General features: G+C 43.2%; 1 protein-coding gene across 4 annotated transcripts in view; it reads right to left on the bottom strand.

The window, feature by feature from the left end:
• STAC (SH3 and cysteine rich domain) overlaps positions 1-14334 on the bottom strand; it is a 196331-nt gene that overhangs the window by 111448 nt on the left and 70549 nt on the right. The window contains exon 2 of one of the 4 annotated variants that reach the window (XM_065583682.1): positions 12256-12416. The exons of the other annotated variants lie outside the window; for them this stretch is intronic. The gene's annotated coding sequence lies outside the window, so the exon portion shown is untranslated. The remainder of the gene's footprint in view (positions 1-12255; positions 12417-14334) is intronic. 4 annotated transcript variants of the gene reach the window in all.

The raw sequence follows: 14334 nt of genomic DNA, 5'->3' as shown, positions 1-14334 counted from the left end.
ACATTTCTCCCCACTTCCTTTGACTGCACTAAGGGTCTATCTACACTATGGAGATTATATCAGCAGAGCTGCATTGCCGTAGCTACACCAGCATAACCCCATGGTGTAGATGCAGTGCATGCTGATGGAAGGGGTATTTCTGTGGGTGTAGGAACACTACCTCCTCAAATGACAGTAGTTATGGCGACAGAAGCATTCTTCCATTGATACTGCTGCAGCTGCACCGGGGGCGAGGTCAGCATACCTATGGTGGTCAGGGGTGTGGATTTTTAACATCCCTGAGCGATTTAGCTATGTCAGCCTAGCTTTTAATAGGCCAGGCCTAAGTCTGAACTCAGTGTAGCTGAAAATCTTCCCCAACTTCCCTATTCTATGCCATTCAGACACGAACCTCCTGACAGACATTTAATGCTCTTTTAAAGGAACTGGTATGGAATCTATTTACATTAACATAAAAATTAAAACAAATGAATTCAGCATTTATAAAAGGGTTTTAGATTGACATACTAGGAGACCAACATCTTCTGATTATTAATGGGGAGGGGACGGAGGAGAAGGGGAGAAAATTACAGGCCTGATTCTTCACTGCCTTGTACCCTGTGCAGTTATGTACACCAGTGCAAAGTGGGTATAAAATGCTGACAGATCAGAATGTTAACATTTTGCACAGACTTTGCGCAGGTGTACAAAATAACTACCTAAGGTGCAAGGCAGTAGAGAAGCAGGCCCTGGACAATCCCAATCTCTTATATTCAGAATATAGAGGAGTAGGAGACTCAAATCTAGGAAATGCTTAGACTGTTGGGCGTCATAGAAACCTTAAAATAGATAGAAAAATTACAGCATGGGCAGCTTCAGTACAAGTTGCATCAGCCCCCATGCCTGTGTGCTTCAACCCTGTTCTGGGGGTACTTCTCTAGGAATCAAACAGTAGCTGGATTTCTTTGCCTGTTCGGTCCTTTGCCTGTCTGATGAGATCAGCAACAAATTTACCACTGAGTACCATTGTGGCGGTGATTATATTTTAAATGTGGCACAGTTGGCCAAGTGTATTGTGGGATCCTTGTTTGGACTATCCTCTGAAGTATTAGCTATTGGCCACTGCTGGAAACAGGATACCAAACCAGAAAGCCCAGCAGTTTGCTTCAGTATGAGCACTCCCATGTTTCTAAGTAATGAGGTTGCAAGCACTTCTCAGTAGACAGCCATTGCACCATCATAGGAAACAGTATTACAAATAGCATCAGGTGGCCAGTTTTTTTTTTTTGCTTGCAATTAAACATGCCTTGTCTGCCTTTAGTACAGTCTTATCAGTTCAGTTCAGCTGGCAGATAATATAGTAACAACCACCCCTGATTTTGGTCATCAAAATGTCTTCTTTCAAAGGTACATAAGAACATAAGACCATACTGGGTCAGACCAAAGGTCCATCCAGCCCAGTATCCTGTCTACCGACAGTGGCCAATGCCAGGTGCCCCAGAGGGAGTGAACCTAACAGGTAATAATCAAGTGATCTCTCTCCTGCCATCCATCTCCACCCTCTGACAAACAGAGGCTAAGGATACCATTCCCTACCCATCCTGGCTAATAGCCATTAATGGACTTAACCTCCATGAATTTATCTAGTTCTCTTTTAAACCTTGTTATAGTCCTAGCCTTCACAACCTCCTCAGGAAAGGAGTTCCACAGGTTGACTGTGCGCTGTGTGAAGAAGAACTTCCTTTTATTTGATTTAAACCTGCTGCCTATTAATTTCATTTGGTGGCCCCTAGTTCTTATACTATGGGAACAAGTAAATAACTTTTCCTTATTCACTTTCTCCACACCACTCATGATTTTATATACCTCTATCATATCCCCCCCTTAGTCTCCACTTTTCCAAGCTGAAAAGTCCTAGCCTCTTTAATCTCTCCTCATATGGGACCCGTTCCAAACCCCTAATCATTTTAGTTGCTCTTCTCTGAATCTTTTCTAATGCCAGTATATCCTTTTTGAGATGAGGAGACCACATCTATACGCAGTATTCAAGATGTGGGCGTACCATGGATTTATATAAGGGCAATAAGATATTCTCCATCTTATTCTCTATCCCTTTTTTAATGATTCCTAACATCCTGTTTGCTTTTTTGGCTGCACACTACGTGGAGGTCTTCAGAGAACTATCCACGATGACTCCAAGATCTCTTTCCTGATTAGTTGTAGCTAAATTAGCCCCCATCATATTGTGTGTATAGTTGGGGTTATTTTTTCCAATGTGCATTACTTTACATTTATCCACATTACATTTCATTTGGCTAAGATTACATAGGTGTCATGGAACAGCTGGCTGCAACATTAACACTTTAGCATCGATAATATAGGCAGAGCTGTTTGTTCTGTGTCAAGTATAAAGTGACGGAACCAAGGCAGTGCAACATTCCTGCACACATACTGTCCTCTCTCAGCAAAGTAGTAATAAGTCCAATGACACTATTTGTAAAACAAGATTATGAATGGGCTTGGACTAAAAGCATTTTATTAAAAAAAGAACAAAAAAGCATAGAGCATCTGTAATTTTGAACTGCTACAGAAGTTATTGTTTAGAAGGAAGAATTGTTAGATTTATGCTTCATATATAGCCTAAAAACTGGATTATTTTTGTATCTTTACACATGGGTTCATTAGAACACTAGGTGATTGCTATATTCCTCCTGTGCAGACTGGGTAGCATGACTACAAGGGATGCTAAATATCATTTAGAGATCAGACACTGAATTGGACTTGCAGCTGCTTCTCTGGTGACACTCAGACACATTTGGAGAAGTAAAGTATTACTATGAAGTATAAAATGGTTTTGCTGCAGTCTCTTGTCTTCAGCATCTTGGCATATGCATGGGAGACATGGACATGCAGGAAACAGAACATTAAGAGGCTTTCGGTTTTCAAATTGAAATGTTACAGGCAATTGCTGCATGCTAGCTATACCTCACACACGACTAAAGAGGAGGTAATTGACTGGATTTACAGAATAATTGGAGTGATACCTAATATCATCAAGATGAGCAGACAAAGAAAACTTATGTTTGTGGGTTGGCTACGTGGCAGAAGATTGCTGAAGCAAGTTTTGCAGGGACTGGTGCCAGGGGCACCCACCCACGGTGAGTGTGGTTTGATGATGTGGCTGACTGGTTGGGATGCAGCGTGGCATGCTTCTCAATGCTGTGAGAAGACTGGGAAGAAGATTGCTGGCCAGTGACTCCTGTGTGGTGTGTTTACTGTTCATTGTGATGTGACTTTATAATGCTTTACACTATGAGAATAAATAAATAATAATAATAATAATAATAAAATGATCCACATCTATTGCACTCCATGTCCGCTAGAAATGGGCCAACATCAAATCCCTGGATTTTATCACATACAAGAACATTACCGCTAGCCCCTGTGAGCTAGATTCTCAGCTGTTGTAAACCAGCCTTCCTCAACTAAAGTCAATGGAGCTACCTCTGGGAACACCAGCTGAGGATTTTGCTCTAAGGGACTGAACCAAACCTTCAGATCTGAACACTCCCAAATTTAGGGGCAGTTCAATTTTAAATATGATTTTGTCTCTCTCCCATTATCTAATCTCATCTGCACCTACTATAAATGCTCACATGTGCAAAACAGTGATCCACAGGGAGGGATTTTTTTCTCTATTATTAATGTTTAATCTTTTCCTTTGCTTCCCTCTCCCCATTCTGTTATGATAAACAGGGAGGTTAACTTGTGTGCACTGATTATTAGAAACCTTAGGAGGAAGTAGAAAGACTTTTTTTTTTAAACTCATATCTCTAATGGTATTGTTAAGACTGGAGACTTGAACAAAGACTTTGATGTAGAGGATTAGGAGCTGAACAGTGGATTTTTATAGAAATATGCTCATGTGGTGTAAAAAAGCCTCTTTACTCTTCCCTGCTCAGCACTGTAACAGCTTCATACGCTAGAACTGGGATGACTGCTAGACAGTAATAGATGGTATTGCTTAGGCACTGTGCTGAAAGGTCCCCACACTGAAAACCCACTAGCTCGAAAGAGATACTGCAGAGAATGATCCAATTTAGATGATGAATAATGTAATTTAGCCTATACATATGTGACCACCTAATGAGATCGTTGTGTAGAAAATCTATTTTTATCTTCACCAAAGAAAAGCAAAGGACACACAGAATTATGATCAATAAGTGTTGAACTGCAGGCAGTTGGTGCAAGGCTATTTTTAGAAATGGTTGGAAAAATAGACAGAACCGGTTTCCGCTGGAAAGCACAGTCCATCAAAATAGAAAAAGTCCCTCAAGCAAGCACAGTCCATCAAGTTTGCCAAAATTTTGTTTTAGAGAAAAATTGAAACATCCCATTTCAACATTTTGGAGTGACAGGTTTTGATTTTTCATTTTGAAATGGGTTTTAGCATGGAAGTTTTTTTTAAAAATGTATTCTGTATTATGAAATATACATCTAAACAAAACATTCAGGTTTCATTAAACCAAGCATTTAGATTTTTTTGTTTTGGATCAAATTTCCAAGATTTTCCTTGGCAAAGAATTTTCAAGTGTTCAGGTTTCTTTCCAATTCTAAATAAAAACAAATTTTAAAATCTCAAAATCCTTTGTGAATCAGAGCTTCCGTCCCCCACCAGCTCTAGTTATTTTAGTTCTTTAATCTCCTTGAAGTCAAAGGATTTAGGATTAGTTTTAAAATAGGCCTTTAAAGCTGTTTCTCCACCAACTGAAATATACATGGCTAATTCAATGTCTTGGGTTAATGGGAGCCTTAATTCTGTTTCCATTGAAACCAAATGACAAAACTCTCATTGACCTTGAAAGGAACAGAGTTAGACCAAAGCTGAGTGTAAAGCCAACAGACCCCGGTCGCCGGTGGGCGGGACTGAACCAGGACCTCTGAAGTTTAGTGCATGAACCTCTACTGCATGAGCTAAAAGCCAAGTGGCTGTTAGCTAAGGCTGTAGAGCAGGAGTGGGCAAACTACGGCCTGCGGGCCACATCTGGCCTGCGGGACCGTCCTGCCCGGTCTCCAAGCTCCTGGCCCAGGAGGCTAGCCCCCCGGCTCCTCCCCTGCTGTCCCTCCTCCCACGCAGCCTCAGCTCGCTTGCTTCGCTGCTGGCGCAACGCTCTGGGCAGCAGAGCTGTGAGCTCCCGGGACAGCACAGTTGCAGAGCCTGGCCTGCCCCAGTGCTCTGTGCTGCATGGTGGTGGGGGTGGCGGCGGCAGCGGCGTGGCCCGGCTGTAGCGCCGCCAGCCACCAGTGCTCCAGGCAGCGCGGTAAGGGGGCAGGGAGCAGCAGGGTTGGATAGAGGGCAGGGGAGTTCGGGGTGGTGGTCAGGGGGCGGGGGAGTGGATAGGGGTCAGGGCGGTCGGGGGGGAACAGAAGGTTGAATGGGGGCAGGGGTCCCTGGGGGGAAGTCAGGAAGGAGGGGGGGTGGATAGGGAAGCAGGGGGTAGTCAGGGGCGGGGGTTCCGGGGGCAGTCAGGGGACAGGGAGAAGGGGTGGTTGGATGGGGCAGGGGTCCCGGGGGGGGACATCAGGAATGAGAGGAGGGGTTGGATGGGGTGGCGGGGGTCTGGGGGCGGTCAGGGGACAGGGAGCGGGTGTGTGTGGATGGGACAGGGGTCCTGGGGGCGGGCATCAGGGAACAGGGTGGGTTGGATGGGGCAGGAGTCCCTGGGGGGGGGGCAGATAGGAGGTGGGGGCTGGGCCACGACCCTCTCCCCTAACTGGCTCTCCATACAATTTCCGAAACCCGATGCAGCCCTCAGGGCCAAAAGTTTGCCCGACCCTGCTGTAGAGTAAACTCGTTAATCTCTCTCTATGTGGTCTTGGTGCCACTAGATGGGACAGAAAACCACACCCAGAAGGTGTGTGATTTACATGTGCACTGCTGAAAATCCCTCCTCTAGTCTAGTTTGAGATGTTCTAGGCCAAAATTTTCTAATTTAGGTGCCTAAAATATTTGTACAGTAGTTAGGTATGTAAATAAGTGCCCATGACTCCTGCAACTCTCCTTTTTTAACAAGTCAGGATTGGCAGCTTTGCTCCCCAGCCCTGAACTTAATCTGACCATAATTTAAAGAACAAAAAGTTAATAGACTTATGAACATTTATGCTCCGACATTTATTGTTCTGTATTATTTGTTTAATGGCCAGTCATACGCTACAATGGTTACAGACAAAAGGGCCAAAATTTTCACAAGCTTGGAAATGGGTTACTTCTGTTTAATCTGCCTTGTAGTGTCTCGTGAGGTTTTGATGTTACCCAAATTATATTTTAAAAAGGGTTGCAAGAAAATGGAATCCTTCAGTCAGACCTTCTTTAAGTGTTTTCACTAGAAAGTGGAATGTGGTGTCTTTTGCTTAACATGATGGTGAAATAGCTTCTGCAATGGGGAACCATACAGGAAACTAGAGTTGCCCAGAGGAGCTAGACCAGACCTGGACATACCTAGAAGAAAGATGGAACCAGATTGGGATGGTCTAAGAAAAAGACAGAATGACCGAAGACATTTTAAGGGGAGCAACACGTGACTGGGTTTGGCCAGGAACAAGTAGGTGGGTCACGATTCTGAGATTAATCAGGCTGCACTTGGTTGACTTTTACAGGCAAATGGGAAGAGACAGCTCAATTGAATCTTGGTTGAGTTCCTTTAGGTGACAAATATTCGAGTGAGAATCCTGAGGGGAACCTCTCCTTATGCTAGTGTGATGACCGGAATGAGTAGTCAATCCATGGTGCAGTGAGATAATTGTAAGGAACCTTAAAGATTCAGAAGTGTTTAGAATTAGATGACATGCTGATAGTACAGGAAAGACAATACATGGGATTTATATAATTAATTTAGCCACCTCAAGCAATCAGAATCTGCTTTGAGTCTCTCTCCATAATAGATATCTACAAATATGGAGAGAGGATTGTTACTTAATTAGGAAGGGATGGTATCTATATAATCTAATATTTCTATATTTTGTCTTTAAGGGTGGGGATTGAATTAAATGGCTAACCGTAGTCTTTTTAGTGGGTTCAGGAATTCTTGCTGTAGTGAAGAGGTGAATCAAATGCAACTGAAAAATTGTTCCTTGGAACAACATGTTATCTATTTCTGGGGTCCCTCTCTTTCACATTCCCCGAAGGGAGCAATACGCAGGGTAAGTTCTGGAAGGAGTTCAGCATTTGTAAAGTAACACACCCTAAGTTGTATTTTTCCCTGTGTGCCACTAAAAATTAATTATTACTTTTTAAAAGGTACCTTCTTCTTGCAACGTGGATAAAACTGCAGCTGATCTCTAAGGCTCCTTGGAGAAGGAACATTTTCATGAGTGAGAACTTAAGGACAATTTAGATGTATTTCAGTTTTTTCAACTCTGATTTTTAGGAGTTTTAACTTTTCTTACATAATTATATCTCCTATATTAGATGTATACAATTAACATGGTTTGTATGCTGACTAATATTGCTGTCTGGTTTGTCTGCTGGATAATCAATGATGGCCTGGGTTTTAGAAGTGTTATACACCCACAAATATCACTGAAGTTGCAGGTGCTCATCGCCTTTGAAAGTTAAGCCAGTTGTCCTTTTCAATTGCCCTTGGCGTTTTTTCTCTGACCCTCATTTCTAGGTCTTCTTCCATGCAGACCCCTACATCTCGATCATCTCTCCTTGAGTGGGTCCTCCTTGACTCAAATCACAGGATGAAATCCTGTCCCCACTGAAGCTGAATGCAAATTTCCCATTGACATCAATGGACCAGGATTTGACCCTGGACCTTGAGAGACTTCTTAAAACACCCTTCTTTCAAAATCTATTAATTCCATCCATCCCCTGACGGGAGTCTTATGTAAATTGATAGCTGCACCCGCATTACCTTTTCTCCCTAAAAGAGATAAAATAACGGATCTTATGTGCAAAACTACATTGTTCAATCAAACTGTTTTTTGTGGTGGAACGGCAGTCACGACTGGAATACAGGTATGGAAGGGTATGCGCTGTTTAGGAACGACTGGAACAAAGGTAAAGGTGGGGGGGGTGGCATTGTATGTCAATAATGAGATAAGCTGTAAAGAAATAATAGTTGATGGAATAGATAAGACGGAGTCCGTCTGGGCAATACTCACACTGGGTAAAAGAACTACTAGAGCCTCTCCAGGGATAGTGCTCGGGGTGTGCTATAGACCGCCGGGATCAACCCAGGATATGGATAAAGAACTATTTAATGTATTTAGGGAAGTAAATACTAATAGGAACTGTGTAATTATGGGGGACTTTAACTTCCCGGATATAGATTGGGGAACAAATGCTAGTAGCAATAATAGGGCTCAGATGTTCCTAGATGTGCTTGCTGATCAATTCCTTCATCAAGTGGTAGCGGAACCGACGAGGGGGGAGGCCATTTTGGATTTGGTTTTGGTGAGTGGTGAGGACCTCGTTGAGGAAGTGGTTGTAGGGGACAACTTGGGCTCCAGTGATCATGAGCTAATTCGGTTTAAACTAAATGGAAGGAGTAACAGAATTAAATCAAAGACTAGGGTTTATAATTTAAAAAAGGCTAATTTTAACAAATTAAGAGGACTGGTAAGGGAAGTGGATTGGGCAAACGTATTAATGGATCTAAAGGCAGATGATGCCTGGGATTACTTTAAGTTAAAGCTGCATGAGCTGTCGGAGACCTGTATCCCGAAAAAGGGAAAAAGGTTAGTGAGCAAGAGATTTAGACCGAGCTGGATGAGCGACCGTCTCAAAGGGGCAATTAGGAAAAAACAGAAAGCGTACAAAGAGTGGAAGAGTGGAGGGATCAGTAAGGAAACTTACCTTAGTGAGGTCAGAGCATGTAGAGATGGAGTGAGAAAGGCCAAAAGCCGTGTGGAGTTGGACCTTGCGAAGGGAATTAAAAGCAATAATAAGAGGTTTTACAGCCATATAAATAGGAAGAAAGCAAACAAAGAAGAAGTGGGACCGCTGAAGACTATAGCTGGAGAGGAGATTAAGGATAATCTAGGCATGGCACAATATCTAAACGAATATTTTGCATCGGTGTTCAATGAGGCCAATGAAGGGATTAGGAATATTAGCAGTGTGACAGAGGGGGATACAGGAGGGGGGATTACCGTATCCGAGGTAGAAACCAAACTTGAACACCTTAATGGGACTAAGTCGGGCGGACCGGATGATCTTCATCAGAGAATATTGAAGGAATTGGCGCGAGAAATAGCAGGACCCTTAGCGATAATTTTTAATGAATCTGTAAACTCGGGGGTTGTTCCGTTGGACTGGAGAATAGCTAATGTGGTTCCTATTTTCAAGAAAGGGAAAAAAAGTGACTCGGGTAACTACAGGCCTGTCAGTTTAACATCTGTAGTGTGCAAGGTCCTGGAGAAAATTCTGAAGGAGAAAGTAGTTGAGGACCTTGAGGTCAATGGCAATTGCGACAAATTACAACATGGTTTTACCAAAGGCAGATCGTGCCAAACCAATCTGATCTCCTTCTTTGAGAAAGTAACGGACTTATTAGATAAGGGAAATGCGGTGGACCTAATATACCTTGATTTCAGTAAGGCGTTTGATACTGTACCGCACAAGGAATTATTGGTTAAACTGGAAAAGATGGGGATCGATATGAAAATCCAGAGGTGGATAAGGAACTGGTTAATGGGGAGACTGCAGCGGGTCGTATTGAAGGGTGAACTGTCAGGTTGGAGGGAGGTCACCAGTGGAGTCCCTCAAGGTTCGGTTTTGGGACCCATTTTATTTAATCTATTTATTACTGACCTCGGAACCAATTGTAGGAGTGGGCTGATAAAGTTTGCGGATGACACAAAGCTGGGAGGTATTGCCAATTTGGAGGAGGATTGGGATATTCTGCAGGGAGACTTGAATGACCTTGTGAATTGGAGTAAGAGAAATAGGATGAAATTTAATAGTGAAAAGTGTAAGGTGATGCATTTAGGGATGATTAACAACAATTTTAGTTACAAGCTGGGGACGCATCAGTTGGAAGTAACGGAGGAGGAGAGAGACCTTGGGGTCCTTGTGGACCGCAGGATGACTATGAGTCGACAATGTGACGTGGCGGTGAAAAAAGCCAATGCGGTCTTGGGATGCATTAGGCGAGATATATCTAGTAGGGATAAGGAGGTGCTGCTTCCGTTGTACAAGGCACTGGTGAGACCTCATTTGGAGTAGTGTGTGCAGTTCTGGTCTCCCATGTTTAAAAAAGATGAACTCAAACTGGAACAGGTACAGAGAAGGGCCACTAGGATGATCAGAGGAATGGAAAACCTGTCGTATGAAAGGAGACTCGGGGAGCTAGGGTTGTTTAGCCTGACTAAACGAAGGCTGAGGGGAGATATGATTGCTCTCTTTAAATATATCAGAGGGAAAAATACCAGGGAGGGAGAGGAATTATTCCAGCTCAGTACTAATGTGGACACGAGAACGAATGGATATAAACTGGCCGTGGGGAAGTTTAGGCTTGAAATTAGATGAAGGTTTCTGACCGTCAGGGGGGTGAAATATTGGAACAGCCTTCCGAGGGAAACGGTGGGGGTGAAGGACCTGTCTGGTTTTAAGATTAAGCTAGATAAGTTTATGGAGGGAATGGTTTAATGGGATAACGTGATTTTAGTCAAAGGAACAGCGTGCCATCGTTGGTAAATAATATAATGGCTAATGAGGGTCAGGCTGGAGAATCTTGCCTACGTGCTCGGGGTTTTACTGATTGCCATATTTGGGGTCGGGAAGGAATTTTCCTCCAGGGTAGATTGGCAGAGGCCCTGGAGGTTTTTCGCCTTCCTCCGCAGCATGGGGCAGGGATCGCTAGCTGGAGGATTCTCTGCTAATTGAAGTCTCTAAACCACAGGATTTGGGGACTTCAACAGCAGAGTCAAGGGATAGGGTAGGGACGGCTTTGTGGCCTGCATCATGCGGGAGGTCAGACCAGATGATCATAATGGTCCCTTCTGACCTTAAAGTCTATGAGTCTATGAGTCACTTCCCATCCTTCATCTATATGCCTGTGTATGTTTTTCATGAATGAACATAAAAGCTGTTTTGAAAAATTGTCCCTATATGTTTAACAGTATTTTTAAAAAAAGGGGAGGGGGGAAGCGGGGGGAAGAGAAGGATAGAAAATGGGAGAGGAGAGAAATTTTCCTGATAATTCCAAATACTGATTGTTTTAAAGAGAGATTTCTCAGCTGGTATAAATTGACAATGCCCAATTGACTTCCATGGAGAATCCCTATTTACACCAGCTAGGAATCTGGCCCCAAAGCAGGAAGCAGCACTAGAAGCCAGGTAGGCTGGTAACCTACATTGCATCTGAAGAAGTTTATGGATGTTTCCCTTTATAGCTCTTGCAACTTCTTTCAGATTAAGCTGGAAGCTTCTTGACTCAGTGTGCAGCCCTGCTGCTGCTAGCTGGGAAACAATGCAGTAAGGGTGAGTTTACAAAAAAGAACACTCTGCTAACAGCACTTCACTTTGTATTATAGGAACTGTGTTAACTACACCACCTGAGACCATGGAAGAGACACTGTGAAAATAGCACAAATTAATGGCGTTGTTGCTCCTATTCCGTAAAAGACTATGCACTAGGGAACAACTTGACAAAATATCAGTCACTATGCTAAATGACAATGCTGAGCCTATTCCACCTAGCTGCCAACCATTCCTAGTCAGGAGGAACAGTTCCTGTTTTTACCATTTATTACTTGCTGTCTCCCAAAGATGTTCTATCACTCCAAAGCATTTCAGTGTGGTTTAAAGGCATGTCCCTATTTCAGCTCCCAGTGTTCCTATTAATCTCCTTCAAATGCTGCCGTCTATGTTAGTGTAGGAAATAAGCCCTCCTATCTTAAAATTAGTTAGTTATAACCCACGATTGCACTATTGATTCTGTTCCCACAAATATGCTTCCACTAGAATCAGCTTTAGCATTTTGGGCTTGGCCTGAGAAACAATCTCTAAGGAACCTCCACATAAATTTAGCTGGCGCCTTTCTACTCTTCACCTCAGGTTCACTCACACCTGCCTCATCTATCCTTTCCTTCTCTGGCCTATCCCACACATCTCTTTTCTTTCCAGTTAGCAGATTCCTTCCTAAGTAACACCCCGTCCACCCCCCCAAAAAAAAAACCCATCATGGAACTAATGTGCTGTTTGTTGCTATCATATTGTTCACTCTGCTTGTGTGTTCTACTCCTTCCCCCACGCTTTGCCTGCCTTACCTATTTAGACAATAATGTCTCACTGTTTCCTTGTACTCTCCCGTCCATCTTGTCGGATACTTAGATTGTAAGCGCCTTGGGGCAGGGACCGTCTTTTTCTTCTGTCTTTGTACAGAACCTAGGACAATGGGCTTCTCATCCAGGACTGGGGCTTCGAGGTGCTACAATAATACAAATTAATAACCACAACTATTGTGATCATACCAGTCATGCAGATTTTCCCCATCCTTGGTGGAGAGGTGGAAGCATTTCTTTCTCCCATGGTGCCATTGCCTGTTTCCCAGCCCTTGCTGAGGACCCTTCATAAACCAGCAAAGACGCACCAACAGCAAGGGCTGAAGTATCAGTTGTGGAGCAGCTCTCCTACCACATAATGTGCCTGAATGTGCCCTGCTGAGCTGTGTGCAGACGAGACCCTTGTGTGAGAAATTCACTCTCTTCCCATTTGGAAGGAGAGAAGGTGGAGTCACACAATGCCTCCAACCCTTTCCCCAGGCCCTGTCTCCACTGGTCTGGGGATGTGTGTGATAGGAGAAAGCAAGGAGTTCATTGTCACCCTCCACCAGCCCTGAGGAGATCAGGACACAAAGGTAACTATGCCTTGGGCTGTATTACCTTTTCCACTGCCCCTTCCAAGGTGGGGAACAGCTCTCTTTAAGGAGGATCCCAGGGGCAACCATAGGTAGAGATGGCTTCAGTAGAGCTACACTGCAAGGGAATAGGAGAGGTGCCCCAGAGTCCCAGAGCTGACCACCCATATAAATTTCCCTAGGTTCCTACAGATCCCCTGGAATCCATGGGCAGAACAGGCAGGGCAGGGCAACAGGCAGGGCAGGGCAACACACCTGAAATTTTGTAGCAGAAAAATAGCCCACCAATAACTGCTAACCCTTTCCTGAATCCAGCTCTTCCTTTCTGGTGCAGACCTACCGCACACAGGCACATATACGTCTGATAATATTTGCCTGGACCTTAGAACAATTTAAAAGAATCCCTCCTTAATTAACCTGGTTTTCAGACCACTGGGACGTGCTCACTCCACACAGACCCCCCCCCCTCCACTTACGAAGTTTCACTGTAGCCATTGTGTGCAATTTCTCTGAAATCTTCAGACAAATCTCTTCCACATTTATCATTTATAACATTGCAAAAGCTTCTGAATCTCGCAAACCATTAGAGTTCAATCAATCAACGTGAGCTAATGAAAGGAAAACCCGCAGCAGAGCGAGACTGAGGAAACACTCTGCTTTTCTATCTCTTGTATGCCTAAAATTACCCTTTTTCTAGATCATTCCCCATGAGCAATGATCTTTCTATAAGATGAGGGAAAGCATTAGGTGCATTGCATTTAAATGAGCTTTCCAGTCTAAGTACAGTAACTTCTAGGTTCACAGCTGTGCATATCAATACCCATGTTTTAAAAGGAAAATGGAAACATTTTTAAAAAGTTATCCTTGAGTCAAATTCTTCCCTCAGTTGCAGTTATATAACCACACTGACTTCTAGGAAATTACACTCATGCAACTGAAGGCAGATTTTTGCCCCATAAAAATCAATAAGGTATGGCATGTTTAGATCGTTAAATGATAAAAAAAAAAAAAAGGATTGCTGTTCCCTAAGTAATATTGGGCCAGATTGGCAGCTGACGTAATTTGGTGTGGCCCTATTGAAATTAATGGAACTACTCTACATTATACCTGCTGAGGATCAGGTCCATTATCTGCTATTATGGGATACTTTTGGGTCAAACCAGATGAAACTGCAAGTTTCACATTATTTTGATGCAACACTATAAACTGCCCCATATTCATTTGAAAGATTGACGAACCTCAGCAAACTTTGATGAGCCTGGTCTCAGTTTCAAATACACAACAAAACTTGATGCCAGTTTAGTTTCTTGTGGACTTGGGTTTCACCGCAAACATTTTAGATCATTAAAGAATTGAGCATTTAATTAATTCAGTGGTCCCTTAAATAGCATAGTTTCCCGTGTATTTAGAGGAGGGCATAGCTACAATAGCTCTGATACTACAGCAGTGAAATGTGAAAAACATTGAAAAAAAAAACTTTTAAAAATTA

Source organism: Chrysemys picta, chromosome 2 (genome assembly GCF_011386835.1).
Source record: "Chrysemys picta bellii isolate R12L10 chromosome 2, ASM1138683v2, whole genome shotgun sequence".
NCBI lineage: Eukaryota > Metazoa > Chordata > Testudines > Emydidae > Chrysemys > Chrysemys picta.
Note: the sequence above shows the minus strand (reverse complement) of the source record. Positions and strands in the feature narration are given on the sequence as shown.